General features: G+C 33.5%; 3 non-coding genes across 3 annotated transcripts; all 3 read left to right on the top strand.

The window, feature by feature from the left end:
• Window positions 7,627–7,698, top strand: TRNAC-GCA. The gene has a single exon. It is a non-coding gene; the product is annotated as a tRNA-Cys (tRNA).
• TRNAC-GCA lies at window positions 19,488–19,559 on the top strand. The gene has a single exon. It is a non-coding gene; the product is annotated as a tRNA-Cys (tRNA).
• On the top strand, window positions 22,816–22,887 carry TRNAC-GCA. Its single transcript has one exon. It is a non-coding gene; the product is annotated as a tRNA-Cys (tRNA).

Below are 23,855 nucleotides of genomic sequence, written 5' to 3'. Positions count from 1 at the left end.
TGTAGTAATTATAGAGATCATCAGACAACTCATTCAGAATTAAGTTCTTACATAAGTAATCACTTTCCTCTTTTTTAGCCTCATTCGACACCACTGGTATTTCGGTTTTCAGAACGTGGGCAACCTTTCTCATAGTGAGGAAAAATTCATCTTATGTTGCCAACGTTTCAAGTTTATCCCGTCAAACCGAAATGACTTTTCCAGGTCATAGCTGTTCGGTCTAGTAATATTATCTACGAATGCCATTGTAGTAGAAACGTCTTCAAATTGTTGTTACCATAGCTCGCAACAATTCTAAATGGCATGAAATAATCGTTACTGGCTGAGTCACGACCAGGTCGCTCTCTTTAAGACGTTTCATGGTACTGCTAAAATTTTGCAAGTAGACTATCAACCACGCCGTCCCCAGGATAAAACAACCCAATTCCCTGTTATACGATTTCTTACTACACTGTAAGAATTGCTCTAGAATACATCCACAATATGGCTACTAGTGTCAATTCTCGAATTCCCACTGTATGGCTACCCGTGCCAATTCTTTTTCCATAATACTGATTACTAGTGTTAGTTCTCGAAATTCCCACTTGGGCTGCCTGTGTCAATTCTCAAGTGTCACAGAAAGAAAAAGGGAGAATGTTGCCGGAAATGCATCGGCAAAATATAAAGGGGAGAAAGAGAAGTTGAGAGGTAAACACCTTCAACTTGGTGCAAATTATAATGATGGAAGAAGGCCTCTATTTTTAGCCCGAAGGCTCCAATGGCTCTCTAACGACTTTTTCACCAACAACTCTATTACCAACGGCTATATTATCAACGAATCTATCATAATGGCCAAGATCTCCTCCAACGGCTCTCTAACATCTCTTTCCTTGTTGCATGTGTGTGTTGACTTGGTCAACACACGGTCCAAGCCCAAAACGCCCTTATAAGTTAAATTAAATTAAATTAATTAATAATTAAATAAATATTTTATTAAAAAGATGTTGGGCCGCAACTTAAGTCTTATAAAACCTTTCAACTTCCCTCCTCTAAGCAAAGTGAGACTAGTGAGTTTTTTCATTTCACTTCAAAACATCACTCTTTCAACAAATTCCAACATAAGCATATTGATCAATGGTAGGAATAAGTAAGAGATAGATAAATCTTTGTTGAAGTCTTTCACAAACCATATAGATTCCTTAGTTCTTTCTTGAAAACAAAATTGTTAGAAACATAACAAGCAAATGCACAATCACAATAAAGAAGTTAGGATAAGTAAAAGAAACATACATGAAATTATGTAAAAAGGTAATCTATTGAATCTCATAAGAGGTGTCAACCATAGATCTATATTCAGCTTCAGATAATGATCTGAAAACAATTTTTTATTTCTTTGATTTCTATGAAATAAGTGAATCTCCCTGGAAAACGCAATAAACAGAGATTGATCTTCTTGTATTATGCAAGCTCCCTAACCATAATCAAAGAATGCTTTTAAGTTGAAGTGTAGATGTAGAAGGATAGAATAAATCTTGGTCTCGAGAAGGCTTGATGTATCTAAGCACTCTTGTTAAGGTCTTGTAATGAGCATCTCGTGGTTGGGCCATGAATTGGCTAACCTGGTGCACAACACAACTAATACCTGGCTTTGTGTTGGTAAAGTATAACAATATCCCAACTAATATTCTGTAAAGAGCAGGATCATGATGTGGATCACCATCATTTTGGTGATGTTTTGTAGTTTTAAACATAAGAGTAGAGGTTTGATAGAGAGAAAGCCAATGTCTGAAAGAATGTTAAGGACATATTTACTTTAGCAAATGGTAATACAATGATGTGAATGAGCTATCTCTATGCTAAGAAAATATTTTAGAGGTTCAAGATCTTTGATTTTAAAAAGGGTGTGTAGATGACTTTTCACTAAAGTAATGTTAGAGTCATCACTGCCTTCTAAGATTAAATCATCAACATAGATGAAGATGACACTGAATTTAGTATCATCTCTCTTAGTAAATAAAGAGTGATCATGATGAGATTGTTTATAATTCAAGAAGAAGAGAGTAGAGGAGACTTTGTTGTACTGTTGTTATTTGCTCGCATTAATCCATAGAAGGAATTATGAAGTTTACACACTTAATTAGGCTTGGAGGTTACAACACCAGGGGTAGTTCTATGTACACTTCTTCATCATGATCCCCATGTAGAAAAGTATTGTTCATTTCTAATTAGTGAAGATTCTGAATGTTGAGAAGAGGCAATTGATAAGAGCAACCTTACTATTATAAGTTTAACTAGAGGTATACAAAGGTGTCAAAGTTATCTAAGCTCCCCGTTAGGGTATAACCCTTAACAACCACTTTAGTTTTATCCCTCTCAATGATCACATTAAAGGTGTACTTAATTTTTTAAACCCATTTGGCCCCAACAACAAATTTACTAGGGGTATCACTCTTGATAGAGATTAATAAGGCATGGTTCATGTGTTTAGAAGATAGTGTGTCATAAGTCAAAGTAGAAGAGAGCTGATGCTTAACACCTTGTGAAGGAGGATGACAAGATGAATTAAAGAGGTTTCACTGAAATTCTCGCAAATAAGACAAGGCAAACCTAGGCTCATTGGATCTTCTAAGGGAACCAAGTACATTAGAATGTGTTGTACTAATAGAAGGTTGAGGGGAAGAGCTATACATAACATTCCCTTCATTATGCGTAGCATTATTGATTGCTTGTTGGGTGTTACCCACAATACACATTTCATCAATATAGAGTAATTTCTATTTTAAAGACTCCCATTATATTTCCGAGTTTAGACTCTGGTCCTTGATCGTACTTCATTACCTTTCACCCATGTTCTAGAGTTCACCATGTACCAGCAAAATTTTGATTCTTACAATTTGCTACATGTTAACCCACACTCAGATCCCTTTCCTTCCAGTGCAAGAATTCAATTTCCCTAAGGGATTTTGTGTATTCAGAGTTATCACGTAAATATAATAATAACATACAACTTAAAAAAAAATTTATTACGAAAAACAAATTGTTTTGTATAATTAGGTCAAATTTCATTATGTAGGGTCCATAGCTCAGTGGTAGAGCATTTGACTGCAGATCAAGAGGTCACTGGTTGGGCCCTTTTTTATTTATTTTATTTTATTTTATTTTATATTTTTATTTTATTTTTATTTTTATTTTTATTTTTTATTTTTTATTTTTTTTTATCTGTTATTATTTTTATAAATTTTGTTCATTCAACCTTTATCTATTGAAGATTGGACCATTTAGATTCCATTAAAGTTTATTTAATCTATTTTTATGACATTTAAGGTGGATTTATAGATGCATTCTATCCATAAATCTAAGCAAAAGGTATTATACCATTTAAGGTGGATCTGGGAAAAGCTTATAAGGCATTAGTTCCATAATCATTTTTCACTTACAAACTCTTTCACTATTCCCCTCATATCGAATAGGGGATTTCACACTTGAATAAGACCAACAATCTTCACATCAAGTCTAGGTACCACACACTTTTCGGTCCGTTTCCTCTTCAGTCCACCATGTCTCAGCTAAACCATAAGTTATGATACCACTTGTTGGACTATACTATGATAAGGGAGGCTCCAACCACTAGGGAGTTCCATTTTTACCAGGGTATGGGAAGAGTGGAGAGTCACAAATAAGATATCACGTCTTGAACCAAAACCTTAAGGTATTAGTTCCATGAGACTTTTTCACTTAAACTCTTTCACTCCTCCTTATATTCAATATGAGACTTCACACTTGAATAAACTCAACACATAGCAACGAACTATCATAATTGAAATACCCTCCTAATCTCTAGTGTTAAGAGGGGATAGGGTTCTTGTATCTCCTAGTCCATATACCCAGTGGATATATGACTTGTCTATATACCTAGAATAACATCAATATCCTTTAATAAAATGTCATTTCAAGTCATAAAACAAATTAATGATATGGATATCTAACTCTTCCACACCACCTTGAGAAATAATAAAGTGTGTACATCCTTATCAAACAGTCCAATAATTATTTCCTTAATTATACATGTACCTTCGATCTAATTGTCTGACTCAGGCGCATTCCTTACTAAGAGTATATAGTCTCCATGTGGCTTGAGGGCTATAACTAGATGAAATCTTCATCTTTATTTGAGGGTTGTCCATTGTTATATGTCTACTTTGTGTGCAATGACAACTCTTGTATCGCACAACAAGGCAAGCTCTTTGCCTATGAACATTTCCACATATGTAGAGCCTCTTTTAAACTTTGTGTTGGATTTGTTTTCCTTTTCCAATATCAGGTATTGGTTTGAAGTTCTTTGTAAATTTTCTTCTTCCTTTAATTATCCCGTACTTGACATTTGTTTGCATTGTTGTCTCTATTGGTTGTTGGGTTTTATCCATTATCAAATATTTAATCAATATAGAGTAATCACTAATTTTAAAAACTCCCACTATATTTTCTATGTTAGGCTTTAGTCTTGATCGAAATTCTTAGCCTTCCACTCCTCTTCTAGAGTTCACTTGTACCAAAAGAAATTTGAAAGTTCTTGAATTTTGCCACATATTGACCCACACTAAGACCCATTGCTTCTAGTGCAAGAATTCAACTTTAAAGGGATATTGTGTATTTAAAGTTATCAAGTAAATGTAATATAACATACAACTTAACAAAAATAATATAATTTATTATGTAACATATATTGTTATTTATAGTTAAGTCAAATTTCATCATGAAGAGTCCATAGCTCAGTGGTAGAGCATTTGACTACAGATCAAGAGGTCACCGGTTTGTACCCAGTTGGGCCTTTTTGTATTTTTATTTTTAACTATAATTATTTTTATAACATTTGTTCGTTCCACTATTGAAGTTTGTTTAATCATCCTAAATGGCATTTAAGGCGGATTTATGTAAGTATTATATCCATAAATCTTAACTGAAGAATGATATGATGAAATTTATGGTGAATTTGGTAAATCATGTGATAGGTTTAACTAAGATTTCTTGGAATAGACCTTGGTGGATTTTTGCATACCATCTAGGGGCCTCCACTAGGATGACCCAATGCCCCCTTTCTCTTTGTTCTATCCATGGAAAAGTTGACATTTCTCATTTAAAAAAGTGGACTTTGATGTTTGGGATCTAGTTAAACCCATTACTAGAAGACCATACATCTCACATTTGTTGTTTGAATTTGATGTTCTTTTGTTCTATAAAGCCTCAATTTCTTAGGTTAGAATACTCACATATGCTCCATATTATTATTTTTAGGCATCAAGTATGGAGGTATATATGATTAAGGCTTAGTTCATTTACTCCAAGAACGTGTCTTGGAGGAGGAAAACCAATTTTATGAGCATTTATGGTATGCGTGTCATTCCAAGTCTGGGTAGGTACTTGGAATTCCTCTTGTCCATGGAAGGAACTCTAGATCTAACTTCAATCCATTAATAGAGAAGAATCAAATGTGCTTGGATGCTTAGAAGTCGACCTTCCATACTGACCTATACCATGTAGAGCAATTGGCTCCCCCATAACGTGTCTAATTAGATTAATGAGATGTTCAAGAAATTTATATGAATCACCCTTTTGTATTTTTATCTATAATTATTTTTATAACATTTGTTCATTTGACAATTGAAGTTTGTTTAATCATCCTATATGTCATTTAAGGTGGATTTATGAATGTATTATATCCATAAATCTTAAGAGAAGAATTGTATTATGACATTTAAGGTGAATCTGGTAAAATCATGTGATAGGTTTATCTGGGATTTCTTGGAATAGACCTTGGTGGATTTTGGCATACCATATAGAGGCATGCACTAGGATGACCCAATCCCCCCTATATGTTTATTCAATTCTTTGAAAAATTGACATTTCTCATACAAAAAAGAGTGAACTTTGGTGTTTGACATCTACTTAAACCCTATAGTGGATGACCACCCATCTTGCATTTGCTGTTCACATATGACGTTCTTTTGTTCTATAAAGCCTCAATTTCTCAGGTTAGAATACTCATATCTACTCCATTTTATTTTTGTTAGGCATGAGGTTTGGAGGTATATATAATTAAGTCTAAGTTCATTTGCTCCAAAAACGTGTCTTAGAGGAGGAAAACAAATTTTATGAGCATTTGTGGTATGCATTTTGTTCTAAGTGAGGGTATTTACTTGGGAATTACTCTTGTCCAAGGAAGGAACTCTAGATCTGAATTTAACTCGTTGATAGAGAAGATTTAAATGTGTGTGGCTGCTTGGAAGTTAATCCTTCCATACTGACCTATACCATATAAAGTAGGTGGCTCCTTCATACTTTGTGTAAGAAGATTGACCAGATATCCAAGAACTTTATATAAAAATGAATAAACACAAAAATATCCCCCTCAAGTGTGGGTACCACATACTTTCTGGACTGCTCCCATTTAATTCCACCATGTCCTAGGCGAACCATCGACTCTACTACCACTTGTTGGACCAGACTACAATCGGGGAGCCTCCAATCACCAAGAAGTTCCATTTTTATAGGGGTATGAGAAGAGTTGATAGTCACAAGTAAGACATCACGTCTTGAATCAAAACCTTAAGACATTAGTTTCATGAGTTTTTTTCACTTAAGCTCTTTCACTTCTCCCCTTATATCCAATATGAGACTTGACACATGAATAAAACCAACACATAGGAACAAACTCTCACAATTAAAATACCCTCCTAATCTCTAGTGTTAAGATTGGATAGGGTTCTGGTACCTCATAGTCCATATACCTAGTGGATAGATAACTTGTCTATATACCTAAAATAACATCAATATCCTTTAACAAAATGTCATTTCAAGTTTTTGAACAAATTAGTGATATGGATATCTAACTCTTCCACACCACCTTGAGAAATAATAAATTGTGTACATCCTAATCGAACAGTACAATAATTGTTTCCTTAATTATACATGTACCTTGGATCAAATTGTCCGACTCAGTCGCATTTTCCTTACTAAGAGTATAGAGTCTCCATGTGGCTTGAGGATTATAGCTAGATGTAATCTTCATTTTTATTTGAGGGTTGTCCATTTTTATATAACAACTCTTATATCACACAACAAGGCAAGCTCTTTGCCCATGAACTTTTCCACATATGTAGATACTCTCTTGAACTTTTCATTGGACTTGATCTATTTTTCCAATATCAGGTTTTGGCTTGAAGATCTTCGTTAATTTTCTTTTTCCTTTTATTATCTCGTACTTGACATTTCATTTTGCATTGTTGTCTCTATTTGTAGTTGGGTTTTATCCACAATCAAACATTTAATCAATATAGAGTAATCGCTAATTGTAAAACATCTCACTATATTTTCGATGTTAGGCTTCGATTTTGATTAAAATTCATGGCCTTCCACTCGTCTTCTAGAGTTCAGCATGTACTAGAAGAAATTTGAAAGTTCTTGAATTTTGCCACATATTGACCCACACTCAGATCCTTTGTTTCCAATGCAAGAATTCAACTTCAAAATAATATTGTATATTTAGAGTTATCAAGTAAATATAATGATAACAAACAAATTATGAAAAATAATATAATTTATTGCCAAATATATATTGTTATGTATAGTTAAGTCAAATTTCATCATGAAGGGTCCATAGCTCAGTGGTAGAGCATTTGACTGCAGATCAAGAGGTCATCGGTTCGAACTCGGTTGGGCCCTTTTGTATTTTTAGTTTTATCTATAATTATTTGATAATGTCTATTCATTCAACCATTGAACTTTGTTTAATCATCCTATATGGCATTTAAGGTGGATTTATGTAAGTTTTATATCCATAAATCTTAGCAGAATAATTGTATTATGACATTTAAGGTGAATCTAGTAAAATCATGTGATATGTTTATCTAGGATTTCTTGGAACAATCCTTGGTGGATTTTGCTATACCATCTAGGAGCCTCCACTAGGATGGCCCAATACCACCTATTTGTTCGTTTTATGCTTGGAAAAACTGACATTTCTCTTACAAAAAAAAGTGGACTTTGGTGTTTGGCATCTAATTAAACCCTATAATGGAAGACCACCCATCTCACATTTGTTGTTCTCATATGACGTTATTTTGTTTTATATAGCCTCCAACTCACACGTTAGAATACTCACATCTACTCCATATTATTTTGTTAGGCACTAGGTATGGAGGTATATATAATTAAGTCTAAGTTCATTTGCTCCAAGAACGTGTCTTCGAAGAAGAAAACCAAATTTATGAGCATTTGTGGTGTGCGAGTCGTTCCAAGCCTAGGTAGGTACTTGGGAATTCGTCTTGCCACAGAAGGAACTCTAGATTCGACTTTAACCTGTTGATAGAGAAGATTCAAATGTACTTGGTTGCTTGGAAGTCAACCCTTCCATGTTGACCTATACCATGTAGAGCAAGTGGCTCCCCCATAGCGTGTAATGAGATTGATGAGATGTTCAAGAATATTATATGGAGGACCCTTTTGTATTTTTATATGTAATTATTTTTATAACGTTTGTTCATTCAACCACTGAAGTTTGTTTAAGCAACCTATATTGCATTTAAGGTGGATTTATGTATGTATTATATCCACATATCTTACAAGAAGAATGGTATTATGACATTTAAGGTGAATATGGTAAAATCATGTGATACGTTTATCTGGGATTTCTTGGAACAGACCTTGGTAGATTTTGGCATACCATCTAGGGGCCTCCACTAGGATGACAAAATGTCCCCTTTATATTTGTTCTATACTTGTAAAAATTGACATTTCTCATACAAAAAGAGTGGAATTTGATGTCTGGCATCTATTAAATCCTATAGTGGAAGACTACCCATCTCGCATTTGTTGTTCACATTTGATGTTCTTTTGTTCTATAAAGCCTCAATTCTCAAGTGAGAATATTCACATCTACGCCATATTATTTTTGTTAGGCATCATGTATGGAGGTTATATGAGTAAGTCTAAGTTCATTTGCTCCAATAATGTGTTTTGGATGTGGAAAACTAATTTTAAGAGCATTTGTGATATGCGTATCGTTCCAAGCCTGGGTAGGTACTTGAGAATTCCTCCTGTTCAAGGAAGGAACTCTAGATCTGATTTTAACCTGTTGATAGAGAAGATTCATATGTACTTGTCTACTTGGAAGTCGACTCTTCCATATTGACCTATACCATGTAGAGCATGTGGCTCCCCCATAGTATTTGTAATAAGATCGATCATATGTCCAAGAACTTTATATGGATGGCTCATTTGTATTTTTTTTTATCTATAATTGTATTTATTTATTTTTTCATTCAACCATTGAAGTTTGTTTAAGCATCTTATATTGCATTTAAGGTGGATTTAGGTATGTATGATATCCACAAATCTTACCAGAAGAATGATATTATGACATTTAAGATGAATCTGGTAAAATCATGTGATACATTTATCTGGGATTTCTTGAAGAAGACCTTGGTGGATTTTGGCATACCATCTAGGGGCCTCTACTAGGATGACCAAATTCCCCCTTTCTATTTGTTCTATGCTTGTAAAAATTGACATTTCTCATATAAAAAAGAGTGGACTTTGATGTTTAGCATCTATTAAACCCTATAGTGGAAGACCACCCATCTCGCATTTGTTGTTCACATTTGATGTTCTTTTGTTCTATAAAGCCTCGATTTCTCAGGTTTGAATATTCACATCTACTCCATATTATTTTTGTTAAGCATCATGTATGGAGGTATATATCAGTAAGTCTAAGTTCATTTGCTCTAAGAATGTGTCTTGGATGAGGAAAACCAATTTTATGAGCATTTGTGGTATGCGTGTCGTTCCAAGCCTGGGTAGGTACTTGAGAATTCCTCTTGTCCATGGAAGGAACTCTAGATCTGACTTTAACCCATTGATAGAGAAGATTAAAATGTGCTTGTCTGCTTTGAAGTCGACCCTTCCATACTGATGTAAACCATGTAGAGCATGTGGCTCCCCCATAGTATTTGTAATAAGTTTGACCAGATGTTGAAAAACTTTATTTGGATGGCCCTTTTGTATTTTTACTTTTATCTATAATTATTTTATAATGTTTGTTCATTTAACCTTGGAAGTTTGTTTAATCATCATATATTTTATTTAAGGTGGATTTTTGTATGTATTATAACTACATATCTTAGCAGAAGAATGGTATTATGACATTTAAGGTGAATCTGGTGAAATCTTGTAATATGTTTATATGGGATTTGTTGGAATAGACCTTGGTGGATTTTGGCATACCATCTAGGGGCCTCCACTAGGATGACCCAATGCCCCCTTTCTGTTTGTTCCATGCTTCTAAAAATTGACATCTCTCATACAAAAAAAGAGTGGACTTTGTTGTTTGGCATCTTGTTAAACCCTATAGTGGAAGATCACTCATCTCGCATTTGTTGTTCACATTTGATGTTCTTTTTTCTATAAAACCTTGATTTATCAAGTTAGAATACTGACATCAACTCCATATTATTTTTGTTATGCATTAGGTATAGAGGTATATGTTAGGTATCAGTGGTTACAATACACCTAGAAGGGGGGAGGGGTTGAATAGGTCTAGCGGTTAGAATAGCCGATTTTCGAAACTCAACACTTAATGCTGAATCACCCCTAATTAATCGATTACAGGATGAAGATAATCGATTAATGCAACAAACTTAATCGATTAACAAAACAAGGATAATCGATTAATGTAACAGTCTTAATCGATTAAAACAGAAACAATAAGCTTAGACAGATTCGATTAATTCCACAACAGTTAACCGATAATGAAACGAATAACAGAGCTTACAAATTTTATCAGAGTATCAATCAGTATAGCACAAATACAGAATGTATCAATTAATTCTACTATACTAGATAATCGATTAAAAACAGTAAAGAGAGAGAGAGAGAGAGAAAAATCCCGCAACGCGAATTTTTATCCTGGTTCGTTTGCTTGTCCACTGTAAACTACATCCAGGCCTCCCGGCTGACTTGGGAGATTTCCTTCACTATAATCGAATCAATGTAATTTACATTTCTAAAACTCTAAGCAATTATGAAGATACACTCAATCTCTTAGTTGATAAGACACCACGAGATTCCCTTGTTACAATAATTACACAACAAAATAGAAGAGTAAAATCAAGCTAAAACAAAGCTCAAATATGGCAAGAAGGCTTTACTCTAAAACACCTAATACAAGTTCATGCAAAATGACAATGTATTATTATGAAAACAGAAGTTACAGAATCTAAAAAACTTCACAAAAATCATCAATAATATGCATGAACATGTGAGGGAAAATATGAGAAATTACAACATGAAATGCACTCAATCCTAAAGTATAGAATCTCTCCTTCCTAAACTCACAAATGCAGTTAACAACTAGATGCAACAAATATCACGTAAAATGCTCTAACTCTCTAAGAAATGCAACATGCAACTTATGAGATCAATTCTGAAAACGCAGTTTATAAAGAATCAGTTCTGAAGCCCAGTTAATCGATTGAAAGCTCTCTTGATCGATTAACGTTGTTAAAAAACGTTAACTGGTTCTGTTTTTCAAGTTTTCAGTTTCAACAACTTTTCAAACAGTTAGATTAATCGATTAACGTGTGCCTTAATCGATTAACAACATTTTTAAATGTGTTCTAGTAGCAACAACTTTTCAAAGTCGTGGGGTTAATCGATTAAAGTATTCGTTAATCGATTAACATCATTTTTCATGTGTATTTTTAAATACAAAACCTCAAATACGTTATGCACTTAGTTCATACATGTTTAACACTTAGTTTATGCCTAGAATGCACATATACATGTATTTATGTAATGCGTGAACATATTATGAATGACATATCTCAAAGATGAAATGATTTAAAAGATTTATGCATATGAGACATGTATTAGGTGACCTAAGCCTTTGACTCAACTTAAACTAGATTCTAGTCTAAGCCTAGTACCAATTAAAGACTTAAGCATGTTGATTTGTTGGTGATCTTCAAGCTCTTATAAGCACAAGTTGTCCTCATCAAAACCATAACATATAAGGAGAGCTTTCCAAAGTGTTCCTCTTGACATGCACACTTTCAGTATATATGAGTATGTCTAATTTCATTTGCTCCAAGAATGTGTCGGGGGTGAGGAAAACCAATTTTATGAGCACTTGTGGTATGTGTATTGTTCCAAGCCTGAGTAGGTACTTGAAAATTCCTCTTGTCCCAGGAAGGAACTCTAGATTTGACTTTAACCTGTTGACAGAGAAGATTCAAATGTTCTTGTCCGCTTGAAGTCGACCCTTCCATACTGATCTATACCATGTAGAGCATATGGTACCCCATAGTATTTGTAATAAGATTGATGAGATGTCTAATTACTTTATATCGAGGGACCAGTTGTATTTTTATCTATAACTATATTTATTTTGTTTTTTAATTCAAGCAATGAAGTTTGTTTAACCATCCTATATGGCATTTAAGGTGGATTATGTATGTATTATATCCATAAATCTTAGGAGAAGAATGATATTATGCCATTTAAGTAGAATTTGGTAAAATCATGTGATAGGTTTATCTTGGATTTCTTGGAGTAGACCTTGGTGGATTTTGGCATACCATCTAGGGGCCTCCACTATGATGACCCAATGCCCTCTATCTGTTCGTTCTATTCTTGGAGAAATTGACATTTCGCATACAAAAAAGAGTGGACTTTGGTGTTTGGCATCTAGTTAAACCCTATAGTGACAGACCACCCATCTCGAACTTGTTGATCGCATATGACGTTCTTTTATTCTATAAATCCTCAAATTCTCATGTTAGAATACTCATATCTACTCCATATTATTTTTGTTAGGCATCAGGTATGGAAGTATATATGATTAAGTCTAAGATCATTTGCTCGAAGAACATGTCTTAGAGGAGGAATACCAATTTTATGAGCAACTGTGGTATGCGTTTCGTTCCAAGCATGGGTAGGTACTTGGAAATTCCTCTTGTCCGAGGAAGAAACTCTAGATCTAACTTTAACCTATTGATAGAGTAGATTCAATTGTGCTTGGCTGCTTGGAAGTTGATCCTTCCATACTGATCTATACCATGTAGAGCATGTGGCTCCCCCATTGTATGTGCAAGGAGATTGATCAGATGTCCAAGAACTTCATATGGAGTTGTGATGTAAGCAAGCGAAGTCTCAATCTTGTTAAATGAGATGTCATTACTAAAAACAAGAGAGATGGAGGTATTGGGGTTCGTAACTCCCGCACAAAAAATTCTCCCTGCTTGGAAAATTAACCCGAAATATGGCTTAGGATAGCAATAAATGTGGTGCAATATTTTTAGAGATAAGTACCTAAGGGGATGTTTTATGTTGTTTTCCCATAATAAGCCTCTAGCTTCAACAATTTGGAAAAGTATTATGAAAGTTACACAAATCTTTGAGAAGGCTTTAAATTGCAGTTATTAAAGTGATGAAAACTCATTTTAGTATGATAATTGAATTAGGATAGGCCAGTTATGCACTATGGTGAACTTTTTAACATTTCATATATACTATAATGCATGTTAAGGATCTTTGGAGAATACTCTTGGATCGTTAATGCTTTATCAACTATGCTACACACTTGGGTGACAAAAATTAATAACAACATTTCAATTTTGTCGACAACCTCAAATGTAGATGAAAATTGGGTTTTGGAGAACCATGCCACTCAGAGTTACATAGAAAATCCACGATATTGGTGGTTGAAGTATAACGATGGAGTTGGTTGTTCCATGCTTTCTTGAGGCTGATTGTGGAAACTTTAGATCCTCGAAAAGTTAAGTTTGTTTGTTGGGTCACTACTAATGAATCCCTGCCAACATATCTACTAAGATATACGAGAAATACGACTAGTTCACCTTAGCGTCTTCGATGTAATAATGTTATGGAGGATATCTTGTATACTTTTTGTGACTATGAGGATTCAGTTCTTCTTTGGCTATGCCTGAGTTTTAACAATCAGTGCTTTTGGGAAAACCATTTGTTCATGTATTGGCTAGTGGATAATTCTTGAGATCATCATCAGAAATTATTTCTAGTAAGTGTCTGGTGCGTCTGAAGGTGGGGATATAACTCTATCTTTGGGAATATCTCTTGGGATGTCAGTTATGTTGCAAAAATGTCTATCAAGATATAAGAGATTGTGGTTACCTAGATTAATATTCTACATAAGATCCTCAACCAAGTATCAAGTGCTGTAAACAAGAAAATGAAGCTTTGAAGCTCAATATGGATGGAAGCTGTGACGTTGATGATAATTTGATCATTTGTGGAGGCATGATTCGTTATCATAACATAAATTGGATTTATGGGTTTTCAGCTAGCTTTGGTGTTGAATCTCCCATCCTTGCTGAACTTCAGGCAATGGAATGTGGCCTAAGGTTCTTCAAGAAATAAAGGCTTATATAAAAATTCAGATTCACTAACCTCCTCATCATCAGAATGATGAGACGCTATTAGAGAGATGAGCTTATTCTTCACTTTCTGGTTCTTAAGTTGAACTTGTGTTACTACCCTCTCGTGCTATGTATGCACGTCTTCCATTCTTCCTTTCTGGTTTCCTTTTGAAGGGATTCTACATAAATGTAGGATAGTCTATCTTCATGTGACCAGGTTTTCCACAATCAAAACAATTGGAAGTTTGATTTGAAGTGAAAGCCTCATTGCTTTTGTTGAATCTTCTTGTTTGTCATGCCCTTGATCCTTTGTTCTTCTTGAGGAACTTGTTGAAAATTTTCACAAGCATGTTTATATCTTCCATATCTTCTTTGCCTTTGGAGAAATATTCTTTTTCTTCTTTTCTTGATCTTCACGTGGATTAAGTTGGCTCAATACCAACTCATGTTCTTGTAATTTTCCAAAAAGTGCAACCAAAGACATTTTTGAAAGACTTTTCTTTTCAAAAATGGCTGTCACTTTGGGTTGCCATATTCTTGTTATGACCTAATAACTTTCAAGTTCAAGTCACTATTTGACAACACCTTGCCAATTGCAAATAAGTGGTTTGTAAGGTAAGTAAATCTCTAATAGAGATTAAGTATCTTTTATCCTGGTTGAATGCAGAACATCTCATACTCTTGGGAAGAGTATTGAGTCTAGTACACTTAACGTTTTCAGTCCCTTCATGTGTAGTCTCTAGGGTATCCCACATCTCATTTTCAGACTTGCAAATTGACACCATAAATAACTCATCTATTCCTAGGGCTGGAGTGAGGATACTTTTGGCTCTAAGGTCATATTGTACTTTCTTTTATCATCATTATTCTAGGTAGATTTAGATTTGGTGTCCCTTACACCATTGATTAGGATGAAGGATTCATAAGACCATTCTTCAATCGTGTTGCTCATATCAAGGTCCTGAGATTCTATAAAGATTCTCATCCTTATTTTCTAGAAGTCATAACATTCTTCAACGAAACTTGGAGGGTGATTGATATTGGAACCTTCTCCCAATAAGGATCTAGAGGCCATCTAAATTTTTGGATCTTTGGGAATAACTTACCCAAACTAAACTCTGGTGCCAATTGTAAGTATTAGATGCCAAGTAAGAAGGGGGATTAGTTTTCTCTTTTATATGGACAATTTTTATGCTATGCAAATTAGAGTATGTTGCATTGAAAATAATTTAGAAAAATAATCAATATAAAGATAAAGAGAGTAAGAAGAAGAGAGACAAGTACCCAAATGTTTTATAGTCATTCACCTTCTTGTCAACCGAAGACTACATCTAATACTTTTGGATCAAATGAGATTTCTTTAGTGATATTATGAGTTGCAATTACAATTTTTCTCCTCGAGACTCCTTGTACATCACACATTCACTAATGCCTCACAAACTTAGAAGACAAGCGCTTCAAAGTACACTCTTCCCTTTCTCACCACACCCTTGTGATGAAAAGTTTACAATAATGGATGAAGAATAATTTCAAGGGAAAGATTGCCTTACAAGATATTAAATGTTATAACTTGCTATCATCTTGCTCTTTCTACACTTAATATACAATGCTCAAGTAGTGTTTAAGTTTGAAAAACTTTAGACCAAACACTTTCATGCAACTTCGGAAAATTCTGAAAGTTTAGAATAAGAGTTGCATGATAAAGTGCAAAAAATTGTATATGAAAGTTGTGTGAAAGAATTGGTTAATATATTGGATGATTCAATGCCTTTAAATAAGTTTCCAATCAACAAATATACTCATATGAGAAGGTAGCACACGATTAGAATGATACACATTCGTTTTAGAAGAAAGTTGTTGGCTTTGGATTTGAAAATCTGTTGTAACATCTTTGTGTAACCGATTACTAAAGCCTATAACCGATTACTGAAGCTTAGTGCCCAATTGAGTAATTGGTTTCTCCTTTAAGTAATCGGTACTTTGTGTTCATTTTGTTGGGTAACTCATTACTCACTTAAGTAACCTGCTACGCAGTCCCAATAACCTATTACGCAGTCCCAATAACCTATTACTTACTATTACACAGTCCAAGTATCATGTTACTCAGGTCAAGTAACTTGTTACTTACCATTTTGAAAATTGTTTTATTCAAGTTTTTCAATTATTTTCAAAACAATTTTTCCATTTAATGAGCATTGCTACTAACTATATTTAGAGCGTAAGATAGAAGTATATGTTGAAGACTTAAAATATATTTTGTTTTGAAGCTTGATCTTCTATGTCTTCAAAGTCTTCTTCCTTTTTATTATTTTTGGTGATCTTGGTGTCTTCGTCAAAAACGTGTCAAGGTCACAAACAAAGATCTTCTTCACATCTTCATTTCTCAACCTAATATCTTTAAATTGCCACTTTTGCATTAGTTTAGTTTTAATACTTTCAATAAATCAAAACATTTTTCAATCCAAATTTATTTAATCTGCTAATTAAAAGAATATCAAACAAATGCTTGTGGATTCGACAATATTATATACTTATTTTCAATAATCTGTTTGGTTGAAAATAACAACCAATTTATCGATTAGCAATATAATTATAATCATATCAATTAAATATAACATAACAATTTTGGCTGAGGATGTTGGACCAGACTGCGAGTATGGGAAGAGGGAAGAGTCATAAGTGAGACACCACATCTTGAACTAAAACTTTATTGGACCAGACTGCGACCGAGGAGTCTCCAACCACCAGGGAGTTCCATTGTTACATGGGTATGAGAAGAGTGAAGAGTCACAAGTGAGACACCACGTCTTGAACCAAAACCTTAAGGCATTAGTTCCATGAGCCTTTCCTTCTTATAAACTCTTTCACTCCTTCCTGCATATCTAATGTGGGACTTCACACTTGAATAAATTCAACAGATGACTATCTTCTAGATGAGGAGAACTGAAATTCATATTTTGATTCTCAATTTCTCAAAAATTCCGACCGCTAATGTCATGTGGCGTATGTATTGGAGGCTCGTGGGATGTCTTCATCCTTAATCATTTTTACAAATAAAACTCTTTTTGATTTTCTATCACTATAATTTGTTTGGAGTTTTTCTATCACTATAATTTGATTAGTACAAAAGGAGGAAATAGTCGCTATAATTTATTATTTTTGTATTATTATTTTTGTAATTTGTTCCAAATTGTTGTTTATTAAAGACATATTTTTGTGGTATTTGATAATAATTATTTTCCAAAATGGTGATGGAATTTCATTCCTTTACTAAATAGCTAAGATTTTGGCATTAATGAATTTCCTACTTTTTAAAATATTATCAATTATTTTACTTAAAGCATTAGGTATGACAATGATATTTTAATATCATTAATGGAATTACTGTATAAAATTCATGTCTAGGTTTTGTACATAAGTTTGTTTCAAAATTTTCCGAACTCAAATTCAGAGAAAAAAAAATACAACGCCTTTAGCCCAAAAATAATTTTTTGAAGTGGTTCAACCTCATCAAACTTAATAGATGGGGATTCATCTTATTAAATATAAATAGCCACACACATTTTGTCACAATATTATGGGTTGCAGGATTTGTAGATATATATATATATATATACTCGAAAAAAACTCAACTAACAAGTACGATTAAGAACAAAATTTTACTGAATACCATGTTGATCTAGTATGATATGATAGAGCTATCTTGTTGGTAAATCTAATCATTTTCACTTTGTATATTTGTTATCTCATGTGAGTTATTGAATTAGAAACGAGCATGATAAAATAGTATAAAGTGAAAAATGCAACCTTATTACATCATATATTGTACCATTGTATTTTCTTGATGATGTTGTTTGGAATTTTGAAGTAATGCAAAAAGTAAATTAAATTAAATTTAAAATTCACAACCATAGATCTATGCTAAAGTACATGATATGTATTAGAAAATCTTTTATCTCTTGTAGAGATGAGGAGAACCTTTGTGCTCCTTTGATTATGAACACTAAATTCTTGTGTTCTTCATCATAAATGTTATATCCTACTTTATACATTGAATCCTTGTGGTGACCATAAAGTTGATTTGTCAATCATAAATGAAGGAATGTAGCAATGTTTCTATTGTATCCATAGTAACAAACTCTCCTAATCTCTAGTGTTAAGAGTGGATAGGATTGTTGTAACTCCTATTCCATATACCCATGGAGAGATAACTTGTCCATATACCTAGAATAACATCAAGACCGAAAATGTATATTGAATCGGTTAGAAATATTTCTAGCAATCACAAGTATCAATCATTTCAAGTCATAGAATAACTTAGTGACATGGATGTCTGACTCTTCCACACCATTTTGAGAAATAATAAAGTGTATAGCTCCTAAATTAGATATTACAATTATTTTTCCTTAATTATACATGTACTTTCGATCAAATTGTCTAACTCAATAACTTTTTCCTTACTATGGCTAGATGAAATATTCATCTTTAGTCTATGGTAGTCCATTGTTATATGTTTTCTTTGAGTGCAATGAAAACTTTTGTATCGTACAACAAGGAAAGGTATTTTTCCATGAACACTTCCACATATCTAGAGACTCTCTTGAACTTTTCTTTGGACTTGCTCTCTTTTTCCAATATCATGTTTTGGTTTGAACTAATTCTTCTTCCTTTTCTTATCATGTACTAGCCATTTCTTTTTGAATTGTTGTCTCTATTACTTCTTGGGTTTTATCCACAATCAAATATTTTATGAATATAAAGTAATATCTAATTTCAAAAAATCTCACTACATTTCTGATCTTAGGTTTCAGTCCTTGAACAAACTTCATAGCTTTCCACTCCTCTTCTAGAGTTCAACATGTACCAGGAGAATTTTGAAAATTCTTAAAATTTGCAACATGTTAACCCACACTCCTTTTCTTTTAGTTCAAGAATTCAGCTTCACAAAAGGGATATGATACATTTAGAATTATAAGGTAAATGTAATGATAACAAACAATTTAAGGAAAATAATATTATTTATTAAGAAAAACTATTTTTATATATAGCCATCTTCATATAGGGTCCATAGCTCAGTGGTAGAGCATTTGACTGCAGATCAAGAGGTCACCGGTTCGAACCCGGTTGGGCCCTCATTTATTTTTATTTCTATCTATAATTTTTTATAGGTTAACTGAGATTTTTTGGAACAGACTTTGGTGGATTTTAGCATACCATCTATAGTTATGAGACTTATTATGTAGTGTGTGAAATTTGGTAATGTGTCTCTTCTTTGGAAAGACTTACAGTTTGATAATTTTTAGACATCTAGGGGCCTCCACAAGGATGGTCTAATGCCCCCTATCTGTTTGTTCTATGCATGTAAAAATTGGCATTTCTCATGCAACAAAAAGTGGACTATGGTGTGTGGCATCCATTTAAACCCTATAGTGGAAGACCACCTATCTCGCATTTGTTGTTCGCATATGACGTTATTTTGTTGTGTGAAGCCTCAATTTCTTAAGATAGAATACTCACATCTAGTCCATATTATTTTTGTTAGGCATTAGGTATGGAGGTATATATGATTAAGTCTAAGTACATTTTCTCCAAGAACGTGTCTTGGAAGAGGAAACCCAATTTTATGAGCATTTGTGGTATGCGTTTCATTCCAAGCTCGAGTAGGTACTTGGGAATTCCTCTTGTCCAAGGAAGAAACCCTAGATCTAACTTTAACTCGTTGATAGAGAAGATTCAAATGTGTTTGGATGCTTAAAAGTTGATCATTCCATACAAACCTATACCATGTAGAGCATGTGGCTCCCCCATAGTGTGTGAGGAGATTGATCAGAAGTCCAAGAACTTTATATGGAGTTGTGATGTTATCAAGCAAAGTATCAATCTTGTTAAAGGATATGTCATTACTAAATGTGGTCAAAATATGACCTATCCCGCATAAAAAAATCTCCATGCTTGGAAAATTTAGCCAAAATATGGCCTATGATAGCAATAAATGTGGTGCAATATTTTTAGAGAGAAGTACCTAAGGGGATGTTTTATGTTGTTGCCCCTACTAACCTCTTGTTTCAATAATTTTCAAGAGTATTGTGGAAGTTACACAAATCTTCGAGAAGGCTTTAAATTGCAGTTATTAAATAATGAAAACTCCTTCTAGTTTGATAATTGGATTAGGATAGGCAAGTTATGCACTATGGTGAATTTTGTTAACATTTCATATACTCTGGTGCATGTTAAGGATCTTTGGATAATGCTCTTGGAACCTTAATGCTTTATCAACAGTGCTTCCCACTCTGGAGACAAATATTATTGACAATATTTCAATTCCGATGACAACCTCACATGTAGATGACAACTAGGTTTGGGAGAACCATTGCACTAGGAGTTACATAGAAAATCCGAGATATTGGTGGTTGAAGTCTAATGATGGAGTTGGCCATGCCTTCTTGAGGCTGGTTGTGGAAACTTCATATCCCAAAAAAGTTAAGTTTGTTTGATGGCTCATTGCTCATGAATCCTTGCCAACATATCTACTTAGATACCCAAGAAATATGGCTAGTTCACTTTTGTGTATTTGATATAATAACGTTGGGGAGGATATCCTACATACTTTTTGTGACTGTGAGGATTTAGTTCTTCTTTGGCAACGCCTGAGTTTTAACAATTAGTGCTTTCGGGGAAACCATTTGTTCATGTATTGGCTAGTGGAGAATTCTTGACGTCCTCATGGGAAATTATTTCTACCAGTCTGGTGTATTTGAATGTGGAAGAATAACTTTATCTTTGGGAATATCTCTTGGGATGTTGGTTATGTTGCAAAATGTTTCCATTAAGATATCAGAGATTGGAGTAACCTAGATTAATATTCTACAGAAGATCATCAACTAAGTGTCAAGTGGTGCAAACAAGAGAATGAAGTTTTGAAGCTCAATATGGATAGAAGTTGTAAAGTGGATGATAATTTGATCATTGGTGGAGGGATGATCTGAAATCGTGACACACATTGGATTTTTGGGTTTTCAGTTAACTTTGGTGTTGGATCTTCTATCCTTGCTGAATTTCCAGTTATTACCTAAGGTTGTTACAAAATTTGGGTCATCTTAATTTAATCTTGGAAAAAGATTGTTTAGAGGCAATAAATATCATATCTAAGAGTTTCCATATTCACATCCATTGTTTTGCTCATGTTGTTAATAACATTCATCATTTAATTACAGAAGATTGGGATGTTCAAATTCATCGTGTTTTGAGAGAGGACAATATCTTGGTAGATTTTATGTCAAAGATTAAAACAACCGCTTAAGATAGCTTGTAGGTCTGGGATAGTGTTCCTATAGAAGTAGTCCAGATCTTTAAGATAGATCTTTTTCCCTTGCTTTAATTATTTATATTTAAATTTTGACTAGAGTTTGTGATAATGATTTTTTTTTACTTTTTTAGACGACAAAGTTTACACATTAAGTAGAAAATCAAGAATAACATATCAAGGAACACTAAAAAGTAAAATTGATGCAAAAAATATTAAAAAACTTCTCAAAATGGATAGAATCAATCTCGAAGATAATTCAAGATAGACATTTTGTAGGAATACACATACAAGTATGTTGTTGCATTCCTCTCTCTATCTCTCTGTACATATTTGTACACGACTCTGGTAAAAATCAAAAAATGGGAAAGAAGTTGAGTTGAACTAAAAGGAAATACTTAGAAAGAGTATAGAATATAGAAGAACAATATAGCTTAACAAGCTCTACTTATTTGTTCTGGAATAAAGTTTAACAAGCTTTATTATTGATATAGGAAATGTTAGATTCTCATTGTGTGAGCAGAATCAAATCTACACTAACAATATAATATGTTATATTGCTTGTGTGGAGAGGTGAGAATACTTTATGTTACCTAAAGAGGGGTAAGGTGAAAAATCTAAGTTACACGTAGAATAAGGAATACTTATAAGTTATCTGAAGATGAGTTAATACTTGTAGTATTTGAAGTAATAAAGGATTATCTTTCAATCAATATTAAAAGAGGGAAATTATTCAATTTGTGCCAGAAATATTATACATATATTGAGTAGTACCACATATCTAGAGACTATCTTGAACTTTTCACTATTACTTGTTGAGTTTTATCTACAGTTCTTGAACGAACTTCATAGATTTTCATTCCTCTTCTGGAGTTCAACATGTATCCGAAGAATTTTGAAAGTTCATAAATTTGTGACAAGATAATCCATACCTCTTTGCTTTTAGTTTAAGAATTCATCTTCACTAAGGGGATATGGTATATTTAGAATTATAAGGTAAATATAATGATAACATATAACTGAAGAAAAATAATATAATTTATTAAAAATAATTTAATGTATAGTTAAGTAAATTCTCTTCATGAAGGGTCCATAGCTCAGTGGTAGAGCATTTGACTGCAAATCAAGAGGTCACTAGTTCGAACCCGGTTGGGCCCTTGTTTATTATTGTTTCTATCTATAATTGTTTTTATAAAGTTTGTTCATCGAACCTTATCTATTGAAGATTGGACCATTTAGATTTCATAAAGTTTGTTCAATCAAACTAAATGGCAATTAAGTTGGATATGGAAATTCATATTATAGAATTAACTGAGATTTCTTGGTATATGAAATCTGATAATATGTCTCTTCTTTAGAACAACTCGTGGTTGGATAGTTTTAAACCATTTAGGGGCCTCCACTAGGATGACTCGATGCCCCATATTTGTTTGTTCTATGCATGGAAAATTGGCATTTATCATACAACAAAGAGTGGATGTCGGTGTGTGGCATCTAGTTAGACCTTATAGTGGAAGACCACACATCTCGCATTTGTTGTTCGCAGATGACATTCTTTTTATTCTGTAAAACCTCAATTTCTCAGGTTAGAATACTCACATCTACTCGCTATTATTTTTGTTAGACATTAAGTATGGATGTATATGTGACTAAGTCTAAGTTCATTTTCTCCAAGAACGTGTACAGGAGGAGGAAAACCAATTTTATAAGCATTTGAGGTATACGTGTCATTCCAAGCCTAGGTACTTTGGAATTCTTCTTATCCAAGGAAGGAATTCTAGATCTAACTTTAACCTGTTGATAGAGAATATTAAGATGTGCTTGACTGCTTAGATGTCAATCCTTCCACACTGACATATTCCATGCAAAGCATGTGGCTCTACCAAAGTGCATGTAATAAGATCGATCAAATGTCCAAGAACTTTATATGGAGTTATGATGTTAGCAAGTGAAGTAACAATATGGTTAAATGTGATGTCACTACTAAACACAAGAGAGATGGAGGTATTAGGATTCAAGACTCCCACTAGCAAATATCTCTCTTCTTGAAAAGTTAAGCCGAAATATGGTCCAGAATAGTAATAAATATGGTGCAATATTTTTATAGAGAAATACCTAAGGAGATG

The sequence above is a fragment of the Lupinus angustifolius genome, chromosome LG17, assembly GCF_001865875.1.
Source record: "Lupinus angustifolius cultivar Tanjil chromosome LG17, LupAngTanjil_v1.0, whole genome shotgun sequence".
Lineage (NCBI taxonomy): Eukaryota > Viridiplantae > Streptophyta > Magnoliopsida > Fabales > Fabaceae > Lupinus > Lupinus angustifolius.
The sequence above is the reverse complement of the archived record's forward strand: the minus strand, read 5'-3'. Positions and strand labels throughout refer to the sequence as shown.